Genomic DNA, 11684 nt, shown 5'->3' on the forward strand with positions numbered 1-11684 from the left:
AAGTGCTTGGGCCCCTGCACCCACATAGGGGATCCAGAGGAAGCTCCTGGCTCCTGGCTTCAGATTGTCTCAGCTCCAGCCAGTGTGGCCATTTGGGGAGTGAACCAGCAGATGGAATACTTTTCTTTCTGTCTCTCCCTCTCTTTGTAACTCTTTTTTTAAAAACTTATGTATTTGATAGAGTTACAGAGAGAGGTAGAGACAGACAGAGAGGTCTTCCATCTGCTGGTTCACTCCCCAAATGGTCACACTGGCCGGAGCTGAGCCGATTAATCTGAAGCCAGGAGCAGCTTCTGGGTCTCCCACATGGGTTCAGAGGCCCAAGGACTTGGGCCATCCTCTGCTGCTTTCCTAGGCACATTAGCAAGGAGCTGGATAGGAAGTGCAGCAGCCAGGACTCAAACCCACACCCAAACAGGATGCCAGCACTGCAGGCTCTGGGCTCTAATCCACTGCACCATAGCACCAGCCCCAATAAATAATCTTTTTAAAAAAGGGAAAAACAAAGGCAGGATGAGAACTTAACCAACTGCTTCCTTCAGGAAACTTATGGTTGTAGAACTGGCCCTTTACAGATACACCAAGAATGAATCTTTTAAATTAACTGCTTTCAAAGTCTGGGGTCAGAAGTTGCCAGAATTACTTCCCACTTGAATCAATCAAAGAAGCACACAGATAAAAAAGTGGTCTGATGTCAAAAGCAATGTGATTTTTTCCCTGACTCACACTCTGATCCACTTCGGGAACTTAACTATGTCTGGAGGAAGGTGGATCCTGTTCTACTGGCTAACAATCAAGATGAATCTTTTGCTCTTTTTAATACCCTAAAGTATTTAGCTTGAGCCTTTCTATAGAAACCAAAGTATTACTGCAAGGCCAACAGCCTTAGAATACCATCATAGCATCCTGCACAACCTCAGACATCTGCTCAATATTTTCTTTTTTTTTTATTTTTTGACAGGCAGAGTGGACAGTGAGAGAGAGAGACAGAGAGAAAGGTCTTCCTTTTGCTGTTGGTTCACCCTCCAATGGCCACCACGGCCGGCACACTGCGCTGATCCGATGGCAGGAGCCAGGTGCTTCTTCTGGTCTCCCACGGGGTGCAGGGCCCAAGCACTTGGGCCATCCTCCACTGCACTCCCGGGCCACAGCAGAGAGCTGGCCTGGAAGAGGGGCAACCGGGACAGAATCCGGTGCCCCGACCGGGACTAGAACCTGGTATGCCGGTGCCGCTAGGTGGAGGATTAGCCTAGTGAGCCACGGCGCCGGCCTCAATACTTTCACCTCAATTCCAAAGTGATTTACTCTCTTTAATGTTGATATTCCTTCTCTTACCATAGGAGGCAGCAACATTGGATGAGAAAATGCACAATTTCAAAACCTGCTCAGGTCTCTTGATTTCCTTAGACCTCAGTTTCAGGTGTTAAGCCCAGGGGCTAGTCCTTGCCTGAGTAATCTCAAGATGTTATGAGAAGTAGTTAATGTGTATATATGGGGAAGGATTTTGTGACAGGTGAGTTCTCCACGTGTAAGAGATTGCAATCATTCACTGACTGAATGTGACAGGTGGATTTTAAACTTCAATTGCTGCTCCATTTTCCCTCAGAACTCTGCGGGCTGCTTTACCTCTGTCTCTGGTTCTGCAATGGAGCTGACAATGCATCTCATCTATGGAGCACGAGTCTGTCTAATCTGTAAAAACTGCCTACACTGTTTATATTAGAGAAAATAAAATAGAAAATGTATTCTCACCCATCACAATCCATAATAAGACATAGCCAAACTGATCAGAAAAACTTGATCAACCAGTCTTGCTTGCAATATGCCTAATGTAGGGAATTCATTAAGCTGGGTGGGAACTTGGTTAGAGCCATATCAACCTGGGTGCCAGTCTCAGGGGGCCACTTCCTGACTGGGTGATCCCCAACAAGGTCACCTAACTACACAAAATTTCCTTATCAATATAATTTGCTTAATAACAACAAACTACAAAAAGAATTATCAATATTAAATTAGGTGAAACTATATAAGCCCCAAAACACACTTAGGTTCCTCCCTTGCTTGCAAGCATTTATAATATAGCAGCTATTGTTAAACAGCTTTTAGAGACAGAGAGAGAGGTCTTCCATCTGCTGGTTCACTCCCCAGATGGCCACGATGGCCGGAGCTATGCTGATCTAAAGCCAGGAGCTTCTTCCAGGTCTCCCACGTGGGTGCACGGGCCCAAGGACTTAGGCCACCTTCTACTGCTTTCCCAGGCCATAGCAGAGAGCTGGATTGGAAGTAGAGAAGCCGGGACTTGAACCAGCGCCAATATGGGATGCCGGTGCTTCAGGCCAGGGCTTTAACCCACTGCGCCACAGCACCAGCCCCTAACAGCTTTCTTATTTTGACTCATTTAGTCTTTGTAACAACTCTGATAGAATATTGTTTCCATCCCCACATTACAGGTGGATTAGCTAAAGCTCAATGAGACTGCTTACCTGAAGACTTATAAGTCATAGGGACAAACCAGGATTTTTTAAAAGTTAATTTATTTTATTTGAAAGGCAGAGAGGTAGAAACAAAGAGAGAGAGAAAGAGAGAGAGCACGCGCATGCATTTCCATCTGCTGGTTCACTCCCCAGATGCCTGCAATAGCAAGGGCAGGACCAGGATAAAGCCAGTAACCCAAAACTCCATCTAGGTCTCCTACATGGGTAGCAGGGACCCGACTAACTGAGCTATTATCTGCTGCCTCCCAGGATGTGTATTTGCAGAAAGCTAAATCAGAAGCAGTCACTCTGATATGAGAATGGGCATTCCATGGGGCAACTTAACTGCTAAGCCAAACACTATCACCACCCTCACAAAAGGCAAATTTAACCCAGTCTGACACCAAAGGACTGAGCTTACCCATTGTGCTACCCTGCTACCCACAATAAAGAGGTACTTTCATCTGTATACTCAGAGTGGGTACATGGACTTTCTTCCCCTTATTAATATGGAGTGGCTTGCAAGAAAATATATATTCTAATTATTTTTTTAAATATTGCAACAATACTTTCCTGTCATTTGTAAAGATTCAGCTTCTGACAAGCTAGTTGATGGAATGCTATTTTCCCATCAAAACTACCTTCGAGAAATTCATACATATAGCATGGTTATTTGTGATTTTTTGAATATCATATGTAAACTGAAGAATATTTATTACTAAAGCTGGAATTCATAATGATTTATTGGATCTCACTGATTGGGTGACTGGGGAAAGGAACAAGTGATTGGATACTTACAAAACAAAGTCAAGAGTGATTTCTGGAGGAGTCAGTGACATCTGTCCCAGAAGACTTTGCTTTCTCTTCCTCCCCAGAACCATCCCATTGTGGAGCAGGAAAGGAAAGCATGTCTACATTGGTTTGTGAATGACGTACATTTATCCCAAAAGCCTGACTCTGGTCTGATCTATGTTAGCAGCTCCAAAGGCACTGTTGTCCACAGAACTAAATCAAACCTCAGCTGGGTTTCAGGGTCCTCCACCCTTGTATGACTCCAGATCACTTCTACATTACTCACTTCCACCAAACTTCAAACCTCTGCTCTTCAAAAACTCTCCCAGTCCTCCGCTGTTTGGTCGAACCCCTCACCCTCTAATTCTGTCAAAGTCCTAACAAGTTTTTAAGATTCAGTTTAAACTACACCTTCCTGACATGAATGTCCTAGGTACCCCCACTTAGAACAAATATTTTCTTCTTTGTATTTTCCATTGCGCACAATCATACATCTATGTCAAAACTGGCCTGTGATCATCTTGATTCAACTGTGTTTTCTCCTGTTCTACCATTGAGTTGCTAACTGGCAGAGTGAAGGTCACATTCATCCATGAACAGTCTTTCATCAACACTGTTCCTGGCAAGAGGAAGCTTTTAATACATTTTGGTTTACTTGAATTGAGCTACTTACACAAAACAGGGAAATTATTTTGTGATGATGCATTAGCATGAAAGCCCACCATCCAGTAAGCTTTTTCTAAGTGCAGCACAGAACAAATCATCCAACTCTGAGTATCAAAGACAAAATTCATCCTTAAGCTTCTGGAGATTTATTTATGCTGTCTTCCAGACCTCTTTCATGCTGTCTTCCCACCAGACAGCATGATTGTGATTCCTCCTATTATCCAGAGTATGAATAAGAATTATTACAATGCCAAATTAGTGGCAGAAGTCATTGATTTTTAGAAAGGAAAATTAATAATGCACAATGAAACTGTATTTATAGAATCTCATTCAGGCATTCTTTGCACTTGCTCCCTAATAATTCACTGTATGCCTATTTGCAGTTGGATTATCAGTACATGATTTCACCTTCATATTAACACAGAAAAGCTGGACTCATTGCTAATGTATCAATGAGAGAGCTGAAATGCAGACAGGTAAAAAGACAAAATTATTAAGTGCTAAACTTGGGTCTGAAACCCAGGTCCCTTTCTGTCTTGGTTGTCTACTCCCAGGCAGTCAGGTTTTTTTGTCCATTTTCCACTGCTGTTACAAAATACTCGAGGCTGGGTAATTTGTAAAGAAAAGAGGTATATTTCTCTCATAGTTTTTGAGGCTCAAGGCACTGGCATTCGCTAGGTTCTGGTGAGGACCCCCTTGGCTTTTTCACAAGGCAGCTGGCATCAGCTAGAAGTAGGTGTAAGAGAATAAAATCACATGGTGAGATAGAAAGCCAGAGTGGGGAGAGGGGCCAGTCTTCCTCTTTATGACAATCCTGTCTCAAGAGCTCACTGAGCGCCCAGTGGTAACCGCCTTAATTCCTTCTGAGGGCAGCATCCCCAGTGCTCTTCCTCCAGATCCTACTTCTTAAAGGTCCCACCACCTTTTTTAACATTTTAACACTCAGGACCAATCTTTCACAAATGGACTGTTGGGGGACAAACCACCTCCAAACCATAGCAGCTGTCAAATAACTTCCCGAGAGTATGCATTCCAGATGAGCAGCTTCCTTTCCAATTTCCAGGAGTCCTTCCTTATAGGAGACCTGTGTATAAATCTTTACCTTTACCACCCAACCACACCCAGTCAAGCACACTCAGCAGTCCTCAGTCTCATCACTTTACAGTGTTCCAATGTCTAGGTTTCTAATGACATTTCAGAAACTTACTTTTTTTTTTTTTTTTTTTTTTTTGGACAGGCAGAGTGGACAGTGAGAGAGAGAGACAGAGAGAAAGGTCTTCCTTTGCCATTGGTTCACCCTCCAATGGCCGCACTGCAGCCGGCACACTGCGCTGATCCGATGGCAGGAGCCAGGTACTTTTCCTGGTCTCCCATGGGGTGCAGGGCCCAAGCACTTGGGCCATCCTCCACTGCACTCCCTGGCCACAGCAGAGAGCTGGCCTGGAAGAGGGGCAACCGGGACAGAATCCAGCACCCCGACCGGGATTAGAACCCGGTGTGCCAGCGCCGCTAGGCGGAGGATTAGCCTAGTGAGCCGCGGCACAGGCCAGAAACTTACTTTCAATGTTTTTCCAAGTCCTCTACTTTCAAGAAATAACTAATGTCCTAGTCCTTTAATCCTCTCTTCCTCTTTCACCTTCATCCTGCCCAGTGAACTACCTTATTCCTTTAAGTCTTGTCTTCCAAACTGAAATTAGGGGTATAACTGTACTCAAAGGAGGTGCTGTTTTACGTGAACTAAATCCTTATCTTAGCAGGGCACCGATTAATAAAATAAGCTCCCCATTGGCTAGAACAGAGCTTCACCCATAGCAGGTGCTCAGTAGATACTTACTGTTGAGTAAAGTAAGACAAGAAATGATTACATTTATAAGCACACTATTTAGACTCATAGAGACAATCACAATAAAAACTAGAGCAGTAATGGTTGTAACAGGAAGGACATGAATCTGGAAATTGTCACCTTTGTTCCATGCCTTCTGGAGAATTTGTCTTTAGGATGGAGTCAACATAATCCAACTTAAAGTGTTGCCACAGGCTTTCTCTCTGAAAACGGTGCCTTCCCTACCTGAAACTGGAACATTATCCTACGGAAAACACAAAGATAAGCATGTCTGCACCAGTTCTAACCCTGTGGATGTATCACTTTAATGAAAACTCAGACATTAAATAGGTCTTACCAATCAGTCTGTTCATATTCTTTATAACTTGTGGTACGAGTTGCACAAGCAACGACCCAAAAGCCTCTGGTAAGAGCTCTCCCTTCCGTTCTCCTTCCTGTAGCCTAGAACAAAAATAGAAAAAACAAACTGACATGTACTGGCAGGGAATCCCACTCCTCTTTCACTTGCTCAACACTATTTCTTTCTGTGTTGTTTCCTAGGTCCTCTCCCTATCCATTCTCTCCTGAACCTGTTCCCAGAGTGTGCTGGGAACAAACTATGCCCCACATGCTCCTGTCCAACTGTGTCTCCAGCCTCCCAGGCCCTGGGCAGCTCAGCTGCTCTGAGGGAGAGAGACACTGCCTCCGGGTGTAACTTCTGACCAGCCTAGTCACTGATGCTGAATGCTGATGCTGAATGTGTCTGACTGGAAATGATGCAACTTAAGCAGAAGCTGGAAATCAGTGCTGAAGTTTGAAGTGAAAGAGAGACAAAGAATCCTAGGTGGAAGGGAATAGGTGTACACCATGGGCCTGCCTCTGCTGCTACTTGGCTCTGGGTCCCTGAATTTCTCTGGGTCACAGATTGCTACCCTTTAAGAGGAGGACAAGATCCTGCCTTGCCAACCTGGTGGAGTTTGAAAATTAGATGAGCCTTTAGGTGAAAAACAGTTTTAGGAAATACTGAGGCCAGCATTGTGGCACAGCAGGTAAAGCCACTGCCTACTATGCCAGCATCCCATATTGGTACCTTTTCAAATCCTGGCTGTTCCACTTCTGATCCAGCTCCCTGCTAATGCGCCCAGGAAAGCAACAGAAAATGGCCCAATACTTGGCCCCTGTACCCACACTGGAGACCTGGAGGAAGCTCCTAGCTCCTGGCTTTGGCGTAGCTCAGCCCTGGCCATTACAGCCATTTGGGGAGTGAACCAATGGATGGAAGACTCTAACTCTGCCTTTCAATTAAATAAAATAAATCTTAAAAAAAAATGTTGTGGGAAATATTTAGGCTGTGTATGTTTTGAAAAACTTATTAACATACATTGAGTTGGAAAAAGGAGAAATTGGTTGTTCTCTCTGGTCTGGAACTTGGAGTCCTAAAGCAGCTAACTCAGCAGCTTTGGGGAAAGAAGTCTGGCTTCATGCCTCCTGCCCTAGTTGTTCCAATCCAGCACATTGCTCTAGAATAGAACGCATCATTTAGATGTAATCTATAAAAGCAAACTGAGACAGGCACGTGCACTGTTCTCCAGGCCCTTCCCCAAGCCCCAGGGAACAGTCATGCTGACTCTGGGAAACCTGTGCTTTCTCCCCAGCCCTAACCTGCAGAGTCAGATTCAGAAAGTAAGCCTGGAGGGCCAACTGTTCTTGGGAGTGTTCACAGCACTGAGTTGAAGTCAAACAGCCCTGTGATACTCGTGCTAGCCTTTGTCAGGGGGGAACCAAGTTGACTTCTCCGGTCTCTGGCAGTGGCCTGGGATCAGTATTCTGGTGGGTGAGGGAAGGAGAGCGAATGAGTGAGATCTTCCATCTGCAGGCTCACTCTGTGTGACCGCTAGGCCAGGGATGGGCTGGGCCAGACTGAAGCCAGGGGTACTGAACTCAATCCAAGTCTCCACTACTGTTTCCCAAGGTTTGCATTAGCAGCAATCTGGAATGGAAAACTGAGCTGTGACTTGAATCCAGGCACTCCAACACATGATGTGGGCTTCCCAAAGATGTCTACAGTACAAGTATTGCAAAGAGGCAGCAGGACACAGCCCGAGCAGACAAGTACAGACCATGGAAGGGCTTCCTGAGGCTATAAAAGGGCTGGATCTGCCCCTCAGCAGAGTAAAGGCTATGAAGTTGGGCAAGAAAAAGAAACAGCCACAAAATTTTAGACCTCAGAGTCCAAGGTGCCTCGGGGGATTCTGGGCACAAACTGGGGCAGAGTTGATTCACAGAGAATGTGTGGTTCATGCAGTGCCCTTGGAAATGATGTGGGAATCCCTGGCAATCAACTCACGGGTATCTGCTTCTGAGCTCTCCTGTCAAATTTTTCTAACATGAAATCCAGGAGCTCACAGGCAGTGGTATTTGGTTGTAGAAGTGGGGTTTAGGGCAGCTAGAACTTTTAAACATAATCATCTCCTCCCAGCTGCGCCTAAAGAATACCAGAGGCTCAGCCTTGGGCACACAAGTTGAGACAATGGGAAAAGGCTTCCAGGCCAGTTGTGAAGTCAGGAATCTCCGGTAGGAGCCTGGGTGGCAGGCAGACATGCTCAGCATGGTGGAGAGCAATGGCAGAGGGATGCAGGTAGGGACTGGGGTCAGAGGACCTAGGAGGAGGTACGTGGTCCCACACACAGGCTCAGGGGAAGAGCAGGCCCTGCTAGGTGGATGACATAAGAAAATCAAGGATATTGGCAAGAAGAGTGGACATAACACAGGGTCTTAGACAATGGGGGAATAGGGTAAGGCCAGGGTTCCAGGAGTAGAGAGAGAAGTCACAGTGCTAGGGCCACACAGCTAGGCTGACCTGAGGCCAATTTCCTGGAGCTACTAACCCAGGGATTATTGAATTCTAACTGACATTTCCTTACTTCAAATAAATTTACCCACTGTGGATCCTAGGGAGAGGCTGTACCTTTACCTACACAGCAGAGAACCAGGGGAATCTCAGAGGAGCCCCAACTCTTTCCAGGTTCCCCGTTTGATTTTTCAGAAATCCCATCGCATCTCTGGGCCGAAGCCAATGCATGTGTGCACTGAGGGCACTGGAGCTCAGCAGAGGTGTCTAAAATGCTGTCTGGAATCCCGGGGGTCCGTTAAAAGGAGGGGCCTTGCAGGTCCCTGGGGGTCAGGGAAGCGTGAAGCTCAGAAAGCGAGATCAGAAACCCCTGCCCACAATCTCCTGGAATATTTGGGGTTTGCATAGGTGGTTTTGTTTGGAAGCCACATAAGGCAGGCAGTGAAAAGGAAAGGTGGAGGAGAGGCAGAGAATAGGACAGAAGAGGGAGGAAGGAAGGAAGTCAAGCAGAGGGCCTGGCTGGCCGATGTCCCTGCTCGGGGCCAGCCCAGGTGCTCTCTGACCTCGCCTCCACCAGTGCTCCTCAGCCCACATTTTTCAAGAACCCTTGTGTGTGTTCCCTTCTGCTGTGCTCTCTGGGAAGGATCCATACATCAGGCCAGAAGCAGCCGCAGCTGGGATCTCCTGCCCTAGCTCCAAGGACTGCTGGCCTGCACAGAAGGAAACCAGGGGGGTTTGTGGGCTGCGTGGGAGGGAAGCCGAGGCCCCGAGCTGTAAATCAGGCTCAGAGGTTTGGATTGCCTACAGCTTGACCTTCAGATGCCCCTCGAGACTCCAGAACCTTCACACTCACACCCAGGTTCAGGGAAGCCTGCCCAGCTCCCGGGCTGCCCCTGGAAGCTGGGCCCACTCGGGGAGGAGTTGTTTTGATTTTTCAGGAAAAACTCCTCAAAGCCAAAGCTTCTCTCCCAAGAACAACACAGGCAGGGATTTTCTACGTGCTCCAGAGCTGAAGCCTTTGGGAGACTTCTGGCCATTGCCTGGCCAAGGAGACCAGCGGATAACATCCACCTGGGGAAATAGTCTGTGCGTGTCCTCATCACTGGTTTTTACGCTACACACCTCCTTCCCCTGCCAGACCAGTGTGCTACCTGGTGTATTTTCATGGCTTTGCTCTACCACTGCCCACCCCTGACAGTGCTGTCCATTTCTCAGTACCCAGCCCACGAGCCCAGGAATTCAGTAGAACACCGGGATGTGGCAGGTCCAGGTTGAACTTAGGATCTCATTTGTACACACACACCCCATCTGGGAGAGAGCACCACACTAACAGATTTATTGCAATCACCTGCGAGTGTGGCAGAAGGAGCCCCCAAACTAGGAGTCAAACAACGCATGCCCTAGAGTCCCTTTTCCTCCATGCCGGCTCAGGTGAGTCATTTCCTCTTTCCAGGCATGTATCCACTTCGGGAAAATGCAGTGGTTTCTTCATTCATCCAAGTAGCACTTACCACTCACTGCCCGATCTCTAGTGATGTGACTGTCCTTGCCCAAGGTCACAGGAAACGAACAAAAGCCACATTGGGCAAATCAGCTCTGGCAATATCCAGGGTACCAGATATCTAGGGTCCAAGTCAGTTCACCTCCGGAGCAGACATCTAAAGCAGCAAATGGGCACATTCTCACCCCCTCTGAAATCTCCGGGACCTGCAGGAGAGCAACTCGGAAGGGCAGTCACCTTACCAGGAGGCGGATGCTCTGATAGTCGTTAGTAGACTTAGGGGGCCTCCTGAAGGGTGTCCCAGAAGAGGTGACAGTGCAGTTGAATTTTAACGGGGGAACACCTCTGCCAGGCGACGAGAGGGAAGGAGACGACTCAGCGAGCTGGAGGAGGTTCAAGTAATTCCCTGCTGACCGCTGGTTGTGGGACGGGAAGGGGAAGTGAGAGCTCAGGTACCTCAGATCTCTGGGGGCCTGTGAGTGTCGGGCTACGGGGGTTTCGTTTCCTTCAGTTTTCCCGAAGGCAACGAAGGCAACGGAGAAACACTGAAAGGCAGGGAAACAGCACAATCACATTTACGTTTGAGAGGTTTCACTCTGGCTCCCTCTCAGGGCACAGTTCAGGAGGCGGGAAAACAGGAAGCAGGAAGATCACTCGGGAAGCAAGAGGTGTCCCAAGCTGCGCCAGACACAATGGGAAGGAGGAAGCAGGAAGTGCACTCCAAGTACATAGTAAGGGCTCATAATGAATGAGCCTTTTCCATTTCTAACTTTCTAGGACTCCACAGCTAAAGAAATCTCCCCACACGCATCTCACCTCCCATTTTTACCACCCTCCTCCCGCCTCCCACACGCTGTGAAGTCTGGCTGGCCCCTCCCACTCCTGCGCACACTGCTGCCAGGGAGGCTTAGATAATAGGCGTGGCAGCAGGCCCGGGCCTTCCCGCCATCTTCTCCCCAGCACATTCTGCTGCCAGAGCAGTTGGCCGCCGCCATGAGTGTTAATTGGAGAGACATCTGAAGTGACCAGACTGGTTACGCCGCCGCCATGATAGACATACTCCATCTGCTCTAACCAGGCGCGGCTCAGCACACACACAGGAGGCCGGCCTGATTCCCTGTGTGCAGAGGACTTGGTAGAAGTTCCACTAAAAGAAGTTACATGCATAGGCGCTTCAGCAGAAAACTGCCTCAGAGAGCAGCGAGTCCACATTCCGGGTGTTTTGTTTTTGTTTTTGTTTTTGTTTTTTAAAGATTTACTTATTTATTTGAAACACCGTTAAAGAGAGGAAGAGGCAGAGAGAGAGATCTTTCATCTGCTGGTTCACTCTCCAAACGGCTGCAATAACCAGAGCCCATCTGACGCCAGGAGCTTCTTGCGGGTCTCCCAAGCAGGTGCAGGGGCCCAAGCACTTAGGCCATCTTCCACTGTTTTCCCAGGCCATAGCTGAGAGCTGGATCAGAAGTGGAGCAACCTGGATTCAAATCGGCACCTATATAGGATGCCAGCACTGCAGGTGGCGTCTTTATCAACTGTACCACAGCACCGGCCCCCTCATTGATAAGGAGGCAAATTAGG

The 11684-nt window shown here is 47.6% G+C and overlaps 1 long non-coding RNA gene across 5 annotated transcripts in view; it reads right to left on the reverse strand.

Moving 5' to 3' along the window:
* The window catches only part of LOC149127039 (uncharacterized), a 106735-nt gene extending 95409 nt beyond the window's left edge, over window positions 1-11326 (reverse strand). Inside the window, exons 1-4 of one of the 5 annotated variants that reach the window (XR_016232513.1) lie at window positions 10349-11326; window positions 10117-10263; window positions 6113-6216; window positions 5896-6019 (exon numbers count right to left, since the gene is read on the reverse strand). This is a non-coding gene — a long non-coding RNA (uncharacterized LOC149127039). Of the gene's footprint in view, window positions 1-4119; window positions 4659-5895; window positions 6020-6112; window positions 6217-10116; window positions 10264-10348 lie in introns of those variants that run through there. The other 4 variants (XR_016232512.1, XR_016232510.1, XR_016232509.1 and 1 more) reach the window with 4 other exon arrangements.
* Window positions 11327-11684: the final 358 nt, after the last annotated feature.

The sequence above is a fragment of the Oryctolagus cuniculus genome, chromosome 4, assembly GCF_051225735.1.
Source record: "Oryctolagus cuniculus isolate XC-2025 breed Fujian yellow rabbit chromosome 4, ASM5122573v1, whole genome shotgun sequence".
In the NCBI taxonomy this organism is placed as follows: domain Eukaryota; kingdom Metazoa; phylum Chordata; class Mammalia; order Lagomorpha; family Leporidae; genus Oryctolagus; species Oryctolagus cuniculus.